The sequence below is a fragment of the Phyllostomus hastatus genome, unplaced genomic scaffold (genome assembly GCF_019186645.2).
Source record: "Phyllostomus hastatus isolate PE091 unplaced genomic scaffold, TTU_PhHast_1.1 phas_scaffold_93, whole genome shotgun sequence".
Lineage (NCBI taxonomy): Eukaryota > Metazoa > Chordata > Mammalia > Chiroptera > Phyllostomidae > Phyllostomus > Phyllostomus hastatus.
Genome location: NW_025334042.1, coordinates 17,165,979 through 17,178,600, shown reverse-complemented (window position 1 = coordinate 17,178,600; position 12,622 = coordinate 17,165,979). Strand labels below are relative to the sequence as shown.

At 40.4% G+C, this 12,622-nt stretch overlaps 1 pseudogene; it reads left to right on the top strand.

The window, feature by feature from the left end:
• Positions 1-4,641: 4,641 nt before the first annotated feature.
• On the top strand, positions 4,642-10,430 carry LOC123812587 (annotated as a pseudogene).
• The last annotated feature ends 2,192 nt before the right edge of the window (positions 10,431-12,622 follow it).

The following is a 12,622-nucleotide window of genomic DNA, read 5'->3' as shown; positions in this document are numbered from 1 at the left end:
TTACTTGAGTTTCTGAGCTTTGTTTTGTGACTTACCATGTGGCCTATCTTTCAAAATGTTTTATATGTACTTGAAAAGACATGTATTTTGCTTCTTTGGGGTAAATGGTTCTGTATATGTCAGTTAAGTTCATTTGAACCTAAGTGTAGTTCAATGCCACAATACCTTATTGATTCTTCATTGGGAAGACCTATCCATTGTTGGGGTGTCAAAATTCCCTACAATGAGTGCATTGCTGTTGATGTCTTTCTTTAAGTTCTCCAAGATTCTCCTTATATATTTGGGTGTTCCTATCCTGGGTGCATATATGTTTACAAGGGTTGTATCTTGATGGATTTTTCAATAAATTAGCATATATTATCCTCCTTTGTCTCACTTTATGGCCTTTGTTTTGAAATTTATTTTATCTGATATAAGTATTTCTATTTTTTTTAGGTCTGTTTGCTTGGGATATTTTCTTCCATCCTTCCACTTTCAGTCTCTGTAGGTCTTTTCTTCTGAGTTGAGTCTCTTAGAGACAGCATATATGTGGGAAATGTTTTCTTATCTATGCAGCTACACTATGTGTTGGTTGGAGCATTTATCCATCTACACTTAAAGTTCTTACTGAGAGGTACTTGTTCATTGCCATTTTTCCCTTTGCTATTGTGTTCCCCCCTCTCTCTCTTTTTCTTCATCTTCTTAAAACAGTCCCTTTAGCATCTCTTACAGTGCTGGCTTTGTGGAGATGTGTTCTTTTAGCCTGCTTTTGTCTGGGAAACTCCATATTTTGCCTTCCATTTTAAATGAGAGCCTTGCTGGGTAAAGCAGTCTTGGTTACAGGTCCTTGCTTCTCATTACTTAAATATTTCTTGGCATTCCCTTCTGGCCTGTAGTGTTTGTGTTGAGAAAACAGCTGCTAACCTTATTGGAGCACCCTTGTATGTTACTTTCTGTTTCTTCCTTGCTGCCTTTAAGATTCTCTCTTTGTCTTTGAATTTTGTCATTTTAATTATGATGTGTCTTGGAGGGAGCCTCTTTGGGTTTATCTTGATTGGGACCTTCTGTGCTTCCTGGACTGTGTGACATTTTCTCTCCTAAGGTAAGGACATTTTCCATCATTAGTTTTTCAAACAGGTTTTCTATGCTTTGCTCCTCTTCTTTTCCTTCTAGTATACCTATTATATGCATATTATTATGTTTCAGATTTCCATACAGCTCCCTTAAATTCTCTTCATTCTTTTTTGTCTTTTTCCCTTTCCTTGCTCTTTCTGGGAATTTTTTTCTACCTTGTCATCCAGCTCACTGTTTCAATCCTCTGCTTCATCTAGCCTGCTTTTAATTCCTTCTACTGGGTTCTTCAATTCAGGAATTCTATTCTTCATTTCCTCCTGGCTCATACTGATAGTTTCTACATCCTTTTTCATGCTGATGTAGTTTGCAGTAAGTTCCTTGCAGCTTCCTGTGGTTCTTTGTAGTTCTCACTGAATTCATTGAGCTTCCTTGTAACTATTATTTTTAACCTCAGTGTCTGATAGTTTACTGGCCTCTATTTCATTTAGCATTCTTTCTGGGGATTCACCTTTTCCTTTCAATTGAGGGTTGTTTCTTTGTCTCCCCATTTTAGGGGACACTCCTTTTGTTTCTTTTTGCTTCTTAAATTGATCTGTTTGTCTCCCTGACTTCATGATATGAAATCCTATAGTAGGAGACCTGAGGGATTCAGAGGTGCACTCTCCTTGATCCCTTGAAGGTGATGCTCATGAGATGCCCTTTATGCCAATTATGTTGGCTGTCTGGTTGTAATTGGGTTTTTATTGTAGTTGGGTCATTCTTTTGTGGGTCCTTCCCTCTGGTTGGCTCACTAAGACACACTCCACCCACCACATCTTATATGCGGTTGTGCAGGTGCTACCAGAACAAAACCACACAGCCCAGGAAATAAACCCACACAGGCAAAAATAACTTCCATCCACAATCCCACTATCAACAGCAAGGATACAAATATTAATAATGGTGTTGAGAGATTAAGACTATTAGAAGAAAGGAGAAAAATATGAAATCACTAACTGAAATAAAATTATTGTGTGAGGGTAGAGGGAGGAACAATAAGATTAGGGAATCAGAGCAAGGCAAAGACAGCAAGGAAGTAATATTTACATTAGAAATAAAAAAGGGAATGAAGAAGGTGGAATAGAGCAGGAGAAGGAGACTACACAGTATTAAGTGTAATAAAACAGAATTTTATTAAAGTGAGAGACAGAAAGAAAAAGGAAAAATTAAGTAAATGAACAACTAAAAGAAGAACCAAATTGGAGAAAAAGATCCACCATAGCACTAAAACAAACAAATGAGCTGAGATTAATATAGCTGTGATGGGAGTAAGAGGAGGGGGTAAGAAAGAAAAGCTTAAGAGATGTCTACTGGAAAGAGAAGTAATTTTATAAAGATTTCATTTATTTTTAGAGAGAAGGTAAGGGAAGGAGAAAGAGAGGGAGAGAAACATCAATGTGTGGTTGCCTCTTGCATGCCCCCTTGGGGACCTGGCCCACAACCCAGGTGTGTGCCCTGACTAAGAATCAAACCTGTGACCCTTTGCTTCACAGCCCTCATTAAATACATAAGCTACACTAGCCAGAGCAAGAAGTGATTCTGAGATGAGAGAGGGAGAAGGAATTCTAAAACTGAGGGATAAAACAAGGCTAAGACAAGGAAAAAATAAAATTTGAGATCAAGAAAGGTCAAAAGGAAGACAGAATGAAGTAAGAGAACAGTAAAATTTGAGACTTGCAAAATCAAAATAGTGAAGATCTAAAGTTAAAGTTGAAGAAATGCAACAACAACCATCCTATGCACCACCAATGAGCAAAGACTAATAAGGGTGGAGAGAGAGAACACAGAGTGGGAAAAAGAATGTCAGATGGCCAAGGACAAGAAAAATGGTTTTGAGAGTCTGAAGGGTAGAGAAATAGTAAGAGTGTGGAATGGGAACAAGTTGTAGCAAGAGAGAAAAAAATGAAATGAAAATAAGAAGAGGAAGAAGAAGCTACAATTGGGTAGGAAAAGGGAAGAACACAATATGAGAATTGAAATAAACTATAATATAGAATCTAGTGACTTAATATGCACAAATTCGAAGGACAAGAAATGAATCTTAAAAGACTGTGCAGGAGAGAAAAGATCATAAATCATGAAAATGACACAGGTGGATTTCATCTCCATAGAATCTCGTATTTACTACTGTTTTTTATGTATTTACATATTTATGTTTTAATAAATTTTTATCATTGTTCAAGTACAGTTGTCTCCATTTTCCCATCTCCATGCTCTGCCCTGCTCCACTCCACCCATCCCCACCTCCCACTCTTGAACCTAGCCCCTTTGGCTTTGTCCATGTGTCCTTTATAAATGTCCCTTGATGGCCCTTCCCTCATTTGCTTTTTCATTCTGGATCTGCCTCGGGTAATGTAAGATGGTGCCACAGTCTAGCCTTAGGCAGCCTGTTTGAAACTACTGGGCATCCACCATCTAAGGCTTACTCCTTCAGTTGTTAATCTAGTCACTCTAATCAGCAGTCAGGCTTGAGCACCTCAGGGTGGGGCTGATAACTCCTGGGGATGGGGGTTATTGCTTCCCTTCAGGTTGATGCCACTCAGAGGGTAGTTGTCTGCTGAACAAGATGGCTCCTGCAATTTGAGGGAATGACTCAGCACCAGGATCCTGGCAGCCGCTTTCTCAGCTCTCTCCCCAAAGCCACCAACCCCAGTCTCTCCTCAAGCATCTCTAGTCTACTCTGCACTCCCCCTTTACCAGAGCCTAGGGTAAGTGGCTACAAATGAAAAATTATGAATTGGCCCTTTAAAAGCCCCTCTACATCTCCAGGAGTCTGTTCCTGGCAGAGAGAAACCCTGCCACTTTTCACAGCTGGATGTTATCTGGGTACTTTTGGGGCTCTGGTGGTATAGACTGGGGAGCCCAGCTTGGGGTTTACATCCCACATTTCTCAATGGGACCCTCTGGCTGCTGAAATATTCCTGTGGCACTTCAGCTGCCACCCATGGGAGCCCAGCCAACACTCCCACATCTCCTCCTCACTCCATACCAGTCATGTTGAGGTGAGGCTGTTTCTTCTCTCTGTCCATGGTTGTAAGGCTTGTCTCCCACTATTATTCAGGTGTTTATTCCAGATGACTTCTCTACAATTTAATTATAATTCCAGATTGGTCCTCAGAGAAGGTTAGTGAAGCCTCCACTCATTTATCCACCATCTTGGATCTCTCTGAGGTATTAATGTCTTGACATGACAAAGCATGCAGATTTGATCACATAGTTTTTCTGTTTACAACAGGTAATGTAAAATACCTTCATTACTTTGGGCTTGTTCATCAAAAAAATCCCTCTACTGTTGATTTAATACTAAACAATATAATAACAAGAATCTTTAATAAGACCCTTCTGGCTGGTATGTGGTGTAATGCTCAGTAGCACAGGTCTGGTAGCATTACTGGTTCATTATCAACTATCACTCCAACAGCATTCTTAATTACCAGGTAACAAGTGAAATGAAATCTTGGCTTCGCTAACACTTTTACCTGCTCCATGCTGACAGTCTATTTCTCTCTTATTTTTATGCACAGGACAGGCAATAGTCAGGAATCAGTGATGAAAAATTACACAGCAATAACAACATTCATCCTGCTGGGACTAACAGATGACCCAAATCTACAGATTCTGCTTTTTATCTTTTTGTTTCTAACCTACTTACTTAGCGTTCCTGGGAATCTGACCATCATCACTCTCACCTTCGTGGATTCTCAGCTTAAAACACCCATGTATTTTTTCCTCTGAAATTTCTCCATCTTGGAAGTTTCCTTTACAACTGTCTGCATTCCCAGATTCCTCTACACAATGGCATCTGGGGACAACACTGTTACCTACAATGCATGTGCCACTCAATTATTCTTTGTTGTTGTCCTAGGTGTGGCTGAGTTTTTTCTCCTGACGGCCATGTCCTATGACCGTTACGTGGCCATCTGCAAACCCCTGCATTACATGACCATCATGAACAACAGAGTCTGTATCAAGCTCCTTATTGGCTGTTACATGCTTGCTCTAATCATCATCATCCCACCATTCAGCATGGGCTTTGAGTTTGAGTTTTGTGACTCCAATGTCATAGATCACTTTGGATGTGATGCTGCTACCATCCTAAAGATACCTGCCCAGACACAAATTTTATAGAGCAGTATGTCTTTGTCCTCACTGTATTGACACTCATTTTCACTTTGGTGTGTGTAATTATGTCCTACACATATATCATCAGGACCATTCTCAGATTCCCTTCTGCCCAGCAAAGGAAAAAGGTTTTTTCTACATGTTCTTCCCATATCATTGTGGTTTCAATCACTTACGGGAGTTGCATCTTTATCTATATTAAACCATCTGCAAAAGAAGGAGTAGTTATTAATAAGATGGTGTCAGTGCTGATCACCTCAGTGGCCCCAGTAATGAATCCCTTTATTACTCTAAGGAACAAGCAGGTGGTACAAGCCTTCAAAGACACTCAAAAGGGTTGTGTCTGTCTCAAACAACTAAAGGATTACTGAATGGCAAATTACAAAAGGATTCCCTATTTCCATTTTTTTCCCTAACTATATACTAGTCAAGCTCACAATCCCATTCTGTTACACTTACTTCCCACAATTGATACGTGTATTGATATTTTTAGCTCTATTCCCAGAAATATATGAGAATAAATCTGCAGTAAACATTTATAACAATATACCTAGTATTACTTACAGAACCAAGAAATGTAGACAGCATTAATTTATGATCATACGGTGCTTAGCTGCTTCTCTTGCTATGACTGATATGCCCTGATTAAGCCCCAAATTTCCCAGGAACAATAGTGATGATGATCTATGTCTACAGAAATGACCATGTTATCACTCTGTCTGATAAAACTCATTATTCTCTTCCTCCCAGTTTTCAGGAGATATAAAAATAGACGAAAAATTTCCTCTAAGAAGGCTCCCAAACTCTTTTTATGAGGCCACTATTACCCTCATCCCAAAACCAGCTAAAGACACAACAAAGAAAGAAAACTTCAGGCAAATATCGCTGATGAATATAGATACTAAAATTCTCAACAAAATACTAGGAAACCGAATTCAACAGTACATTAAAAAGAACATACACCATTATCAAGTGGGATTTTTTCCAGGGACACAGGTGGTACAATATTCTCAAATCAATAAATGTGATTCACCACGTAAACAAAATGAAAGACAAAATTCACATGATCATATCAATTGATGCTGAAAAAACATTTGACAAAATACAGCACCCATTTTAGATAAAAATCACTCAACAAAGTGGCAATAGAGGCAGCATACCTCAACTTAATAAAGACCATACCAAAAAAAACCTACTGCCAACATCATACAATGGGTAAAAACTAAAAGTGTTTCCCTAAAGGTCAGTAACAAGACAGGGATGTCTGCTTTCACCACTCTTTTTTAACATAGTACTGAAGGTCCTTGCCACAGCAATCAGAGAAGAAGAAATAAAAGGCATTCAAAATGGAAAGGCAGAAGTAAAATTGTCATTATTTGCAGATAACATGATAGTGGACCTAGAAAACCCTATAGACACCACCAAACAACTGCTCAACCTAATAAGTGAATTCGGCAAAAGAACAGGATACAAAGTCATTATTCAGAAATTGAAGGAATTTTTGTACACCAACAATGAAATATTAGAAAGAGAAACTAAGAAAAAAAAACATTTACTAAAACAGCAAAAAATAAAATAAAATACATAGGAATGAATTTAACCAAGGAGGTAAAAGACCTGTACTCAGAAAACTATAGAACACTTTAGAAAGAAACTGAGGAAGATAAAAATAAATGGAAGCATATACCATGTTCATGTATTGGAAGATTTAACATCATTAAAATGTCTGTACTACCCAAAGCAATCTATAGATTCAATGCAATTCTATTAAAATGCCAAGGGCATATTTTACAGATCTAGAAGAAATACTTCAAAATTTATATGGAACCAAAAATGACCCCAAATACCCACATCAATCTTCACAAAGAAGAACAAAGTTGGAGGGATCACAATACCTGATATCAAACTATACTACAATACCATTTTAATCAAAACAGTCTGGTACTGGCATAAGGACACATAGATCAAAGGAACAGAATGTAAAGCCCATAAATAAACCCATGTCTCTATAGTCAATTAATACTTGACAAAGGGGGCAAGAGCATACAATGGAGTAAAAATAGCCTCTTCAATAAATGGTGTTGGGACAACTGGATTGGTACATGCAAAAAAAAAATTAAATTACATCATCAACTTACACCATACACCAGAATAAACTCAAAATGGGTAAAAGACTTAAATATAAGTCACAAGACCATAAAAGGCCTAGTAGAAAACATAAACAGTAAATTTTCAGACACCTTACATGGCACAATTTTTTATGATATATTTCCTAGGGCAAGGGAAATAAAAGAAAAAATAAACAAATTAGACTACATCAAGTTAAAAAGCTTCTGCTAAAGCGGCTGTCAAAATAAAAATGGAACTGATAGCATGGGAGCAAATATTTGCCCATGATACATCAGACAACGGTTTAATCTCAAAAATACATAAAGAACACTTACAACTCAACACCAAGAACACAAACAATCCAATTAAAAGTGGGAAAAGGACCTGAATAGACACTTCTCCAAGAAGGACAACCCAGTGGCCCATAGACATATGAAAAGGTGCTCAACATCACTAGCCATCAGAGAGATGCAATTTTTTTTTACTTTTTTTTAATTGTTGTTCAAGTACAGTTTTGTGCCTTTTACTCCCATCCCGGCCCTCCCCACCTCCCTCCCATTTCCACCCCTCCCTTCTTTCCATCCATCTGTCCCCCATACTTATTCCTGTAAAGCCTACCCCTTTTCTCCCAAAATTCCCTCCCCTCTCCCCTCTGGTAACTGTCAGCCTGTTCTCTATTTCAGTGTCTTTGGTTCTATTTTGCTTGTCCATCTGTTCTGTTGATTAGGTTCCTGTTAAAGGTGAGATCATATGGTGTTTGTCTTTCACTGCCTGCCTTATTTCGCCTAGGATAATGCTTTCCAGTTCCATCCATGCTGTCACAAAGGGTAGGAGCACCTTTCTTTCTGCTGCATAGAATTCCATTGTGTAAATGTACCATAGTTTTTTGATCCATTCATCAAATCATAGTTTTACTGATGGGCACCTAGGTTGCTTCCACACTTGGCTATTTTAAATTGTACTTAATCTCCAAAGTATATAAAGAATTCACATGACTCCACTCTAAGAAGACAAACAACACAATTAAAAAATGGGCAAAGGACTTGAACAGACACTTCTCCAAGGTGGACATACAGAGGATCCATAGACACAAGAAAAGATCCTCAGTATCACTAGCTATCAGAGAGATGCACATTAAAACCACAGTGAGATTCCACTTCACACTGGCAGAATGGCCATCATAAACAAAGCAACAAACAAGTGTTGGAGAGGTTGTGGTGAAAAGGGGACCCTAGGGCACTGTTGGTGGGATTGCAGACTGGTACAACCACTATGGAAAACAGTATGGAATTTTCTCAGAAAACTAAAAAATGGATCTGCCTTTTGACCCAAGCAATTCCACTGCTGGGATTATATCCTAAGAACCCTGAAACACCAATCCAAAAGAACCTATGCACCCCAATGTTCATAGAGAGATGCAAATTAAAACCACAATGAGATATCACCTCACATCTGTCAGAATGGTTATCATTAATAAATCAACAAACAAGTGCTGGCGAGAATGTGGAGAAAAGGGAACTCCAGTGAACTGTTGGTGATAATGTCACCTGATGCCCATTACTAGTGACCCCACAGAAGCCACTGCTGTGGGTATCATGGAAGCCTCCTTAAAGTGCTGCAGTGGGGCCATAATGGACCTCACTAAGTCTAGTGGGTCTGCTCACGAGGTCTCCAGGTACCACCCCCACACCCCCATTATTGGTGTGACCCATAATCACCAGACAGCTTGCCAGGCCCACCTGTACTGTGGCATCTCCCCATGGTGTGTAAGGACCCAGTGTAAAAGGCCTGGACTGAGGATGTGGACCTCCAGGTGGACTTGGCCATGAATGCTGGTGAGGCCCAAGGGTTTCTAGAAAGAGAAATGGGGTCATTGTGTTGACCAGTGGTGTCCTGGCTCTGGCTTCACCAACACCATGCTGTAGTGCCTGTGCCGTGATGGGCCCCAGAGCCCCTCCAGCTCCTGTCCCATCCCTTTCCCCAACCCATCCATTAGTCCAGCACTGCTCGTAGAGCTCACTTAGGGCTCACCTGTAGTGCAGCATTGGTGGGCTGGGACACCAGGGGAGAAGATTAACACCTGTAAAACATGGCTATTTTTAAGACACTGCTCAGATGAGGTAGCCCAGAGCCAGGCTGACCATCTTATGGCCCCACCCAAGCAAGAGGGACAGAGGTATAGGACTGGTGGCTCCAGAGCTTAACATAGAAGGCAACAGCTCCTGCTTCTCCTCCTTTGTGCAGTCCATCCAGTTCCTATAGAACTGTATACTCAGAGAACCTCCAAGCCTAGCCTGGGGTCAGGAGGCAGCCAGCTAGAGAAGGCAGTGGTTCCAGTTCCAGCAGACTCTGGATCTGGCCTACACTTGTTTCTCCAACCCCATTAGCCTTGCACGCTCCCACCTGGTTGTGCACTTCTGTTCCTGCACTTGACTCAGCTGTCATTGCAGGCAAATACTCCACCCTCCACCTTCATTTCCCCCACTCCACCTGCCTTCAGGCCTGTTGCTCTACAGCCCACCTGTATGTCAATAAACAGCAGCTGAAGAAAAAAATATTCTGTAATTATGTATGTTGAAGGATGTCAACCAGACTTATTGTGGTGATCATTTCTTAAAATATATCAATATTGAATCATTATATTGTACACCTCAATCCAACAGCATAATGTACTTAAGCAAAATTTGTAAAGGAGGAACATGTTTGCTTTGAAACCCAAATAAACAGTAAATGTTGAGTGTACATAAAAGTAAGAAGTGCTGATGAAAGAGAAAAGTTGGTTTCTTACTGCATCAGCTATGAATCATCATTGGGCTGATGAGAAATGTCTTGTAATTTTACTGAAGTAGAAGGGCCTTCAATTTTACAAGATGCAATGGCCAACTTTAACTGGAAAGTTTTATGACAAATGTTTGTAGATCCCATGTGAGTGTGTGTATCATTTGAATTTCCTTTCAAGAGGATGTTATCAATATAATGTCATACCTGGTTCCTAGAATGAGTGGGATATGGTTAAGATCTTTTCTCTAAAATTATATGTACTGGCAGAGATATTGATATATCCCAAGGAGGAGTTGAGTGAAAATTTATTGTTTTTGCAAAAGTAAAGACAAATTGCTCCTGAGAGACTGTACAACTATGCATATAGTGAAACATGTTAGCCAAATTGATAAAAGCAAAATGTTTTCTAGTTGATGACTGGATGGAGTATTAATTTCAGTAGTATTAAGTATGCAGATCTTAATGAAGGATTCCATGGTATTAAGGTTGTTGTAATCCACTGAAAAGTGACATCCATTTATATCAGATTTGAGCACTGGCCAAATTTGATTATTAATGACAGAAATAATAGGAACACTGCACACTAGGAACTATGCTACACATTGATCATGCATACCAATCCTCCAGAGACCTCACTACATTGCTCTCATTTTCACAAACCCCATGGCTGTGGCAGATATTCTCATGGAACACTTATCATGGTCTCTCAGGAGCTTCTCTCCTCAGCCTTATGTGTACAACTCACTCTCAAAGTTATCAACAATGAGGTTTATTTGCACATTTTGAACTTGTCTCCACAGGGCGTGTTTAGCTTCTTCAGGAAATTGATCCCCATATGCCTGTTCTTTAAAGAGCAGATAAAAAGAGTCACCACTCCCTCCCTAGACAACAAGGATTGAGCAGCACCAGGAGAGGCCTTGTTGCTTGAAGGCACAAAGTGGGGAGTGAGACTGGGAGACAGTCACAAAGGGGCTGCGAGCACCCACGTCTAGCCCTGGGAAAGGTGAGTGCCCCAGCCTGCGCAACCAAGGGCAGCCTGGCCACCTGCACCCCCAACCCAGTGAGAGTGTGGTTTTGTGGAAGATCCAGACCCCACAGCCCTGAACAAGGAAAGGGCACGGGTGTTCGCGGGTTTCTAGAGCCTGCAGTGGTGAACTCAGGGAAGCACGTGCCCCTTCAGGATTCCCAACTCTCATACTATGAACCCAGAAAGGACACAGTGCTTTGCAGGTTCCTGGAGCCCGCAGCACGGAAATTGGGAGAAGGGCACAACCTCTCAAGATCCCCAGAGCTTACACCGTGAATCCGGAAAAAACTGAGGTGCTTCCCGAGAACATAGAGTCCACTGCCGTGAAATTTGGGGGAAGGGTGCAATCCCTTGTGATTCCCGGAGCTTGCATTGTGAACCCGGAAAAGACACGGGCACTCTGCGAGGCACCAGAGCCTGGGAGACCATGGCAGTGAGCTCCAGAGGGCGTGCTTGGGAGCGCCCATACCCACACCAAGGGTGCTGCGGGAAGGCATCTGATCGGCTCTGGGGAGAGCGTGCTCCTAGCCCTGGGGACAGTACTCGAGAGACTGACTGAGTTCTGACTGGGAAGAGTAAAAAGCGTTCCAAACGCCCCTCAGCCTGCTGAAGCCAGCAAGACAAGAAAAACTGGTTTAGCCAGTTAGAAACGAACAAGAGGTTTTTTGTTGTTTTGTTTGTTTGGGGATTGGCTGTTGTTGTTTCATTGTGTGATTTTATCTTGTTTTTTAAATGACTTTATTTTTTAATACTTATTATTTTTATATCTATCAATTCCTTATGTTTCTCTTCCTTTCACCCTAGTATTATTCCTTCCACTCCAAATTTATCTCTCCTGCATTCCATCTTCTGCTTCCCCCACTTTTTTTTTTTTGAGCCTGCAAGTTACTGCAAATTTGTATTATCTTTTTCTCACTTTTCTGACATTTTTTATTTTAATAGTATTTTGGTATTCTTTTTCTTTCTGTATAATCTTCTTCGCTTGGGTGGTTATACTATCATTTGATAGGTTCCCCCTGTTGTCTCATTCACAGTGTGTTGATAATTTACTGTCCTTCATTCGTGTTCCATTAGTACACCACTCAAGGTTCTATACTCATTCTTGTTATCTAGATCTCATACATTCTGCCACATGATTGTTGCTTTAATATTACTGTAAATAAGACCTAGTTCATACAATTGTAAATACTACACAACACCCCTCCCAGATCTCAGCCCACTTCACAATTTCCTGAACTCTATTACTGTGGGGGTTGTCCCTATTCTTTTACACACTACTCCTATTTACTATTCTTTATTCCCACCCTACCTCAGAATCTGACCTCCTGTTACGGAACAAACAAGAGGGGCCTGGAACGATATACTATTATTGAAAGAAGCCCCCAGGTCTATTATGTCCGCCGCCAGAGGAAAGACATCTCTCAATGCCAGAGATTTGTGAAAAGGAAAGGAAATGTTTATTTAATGCTATACAGACTTAAAGTAGTGACC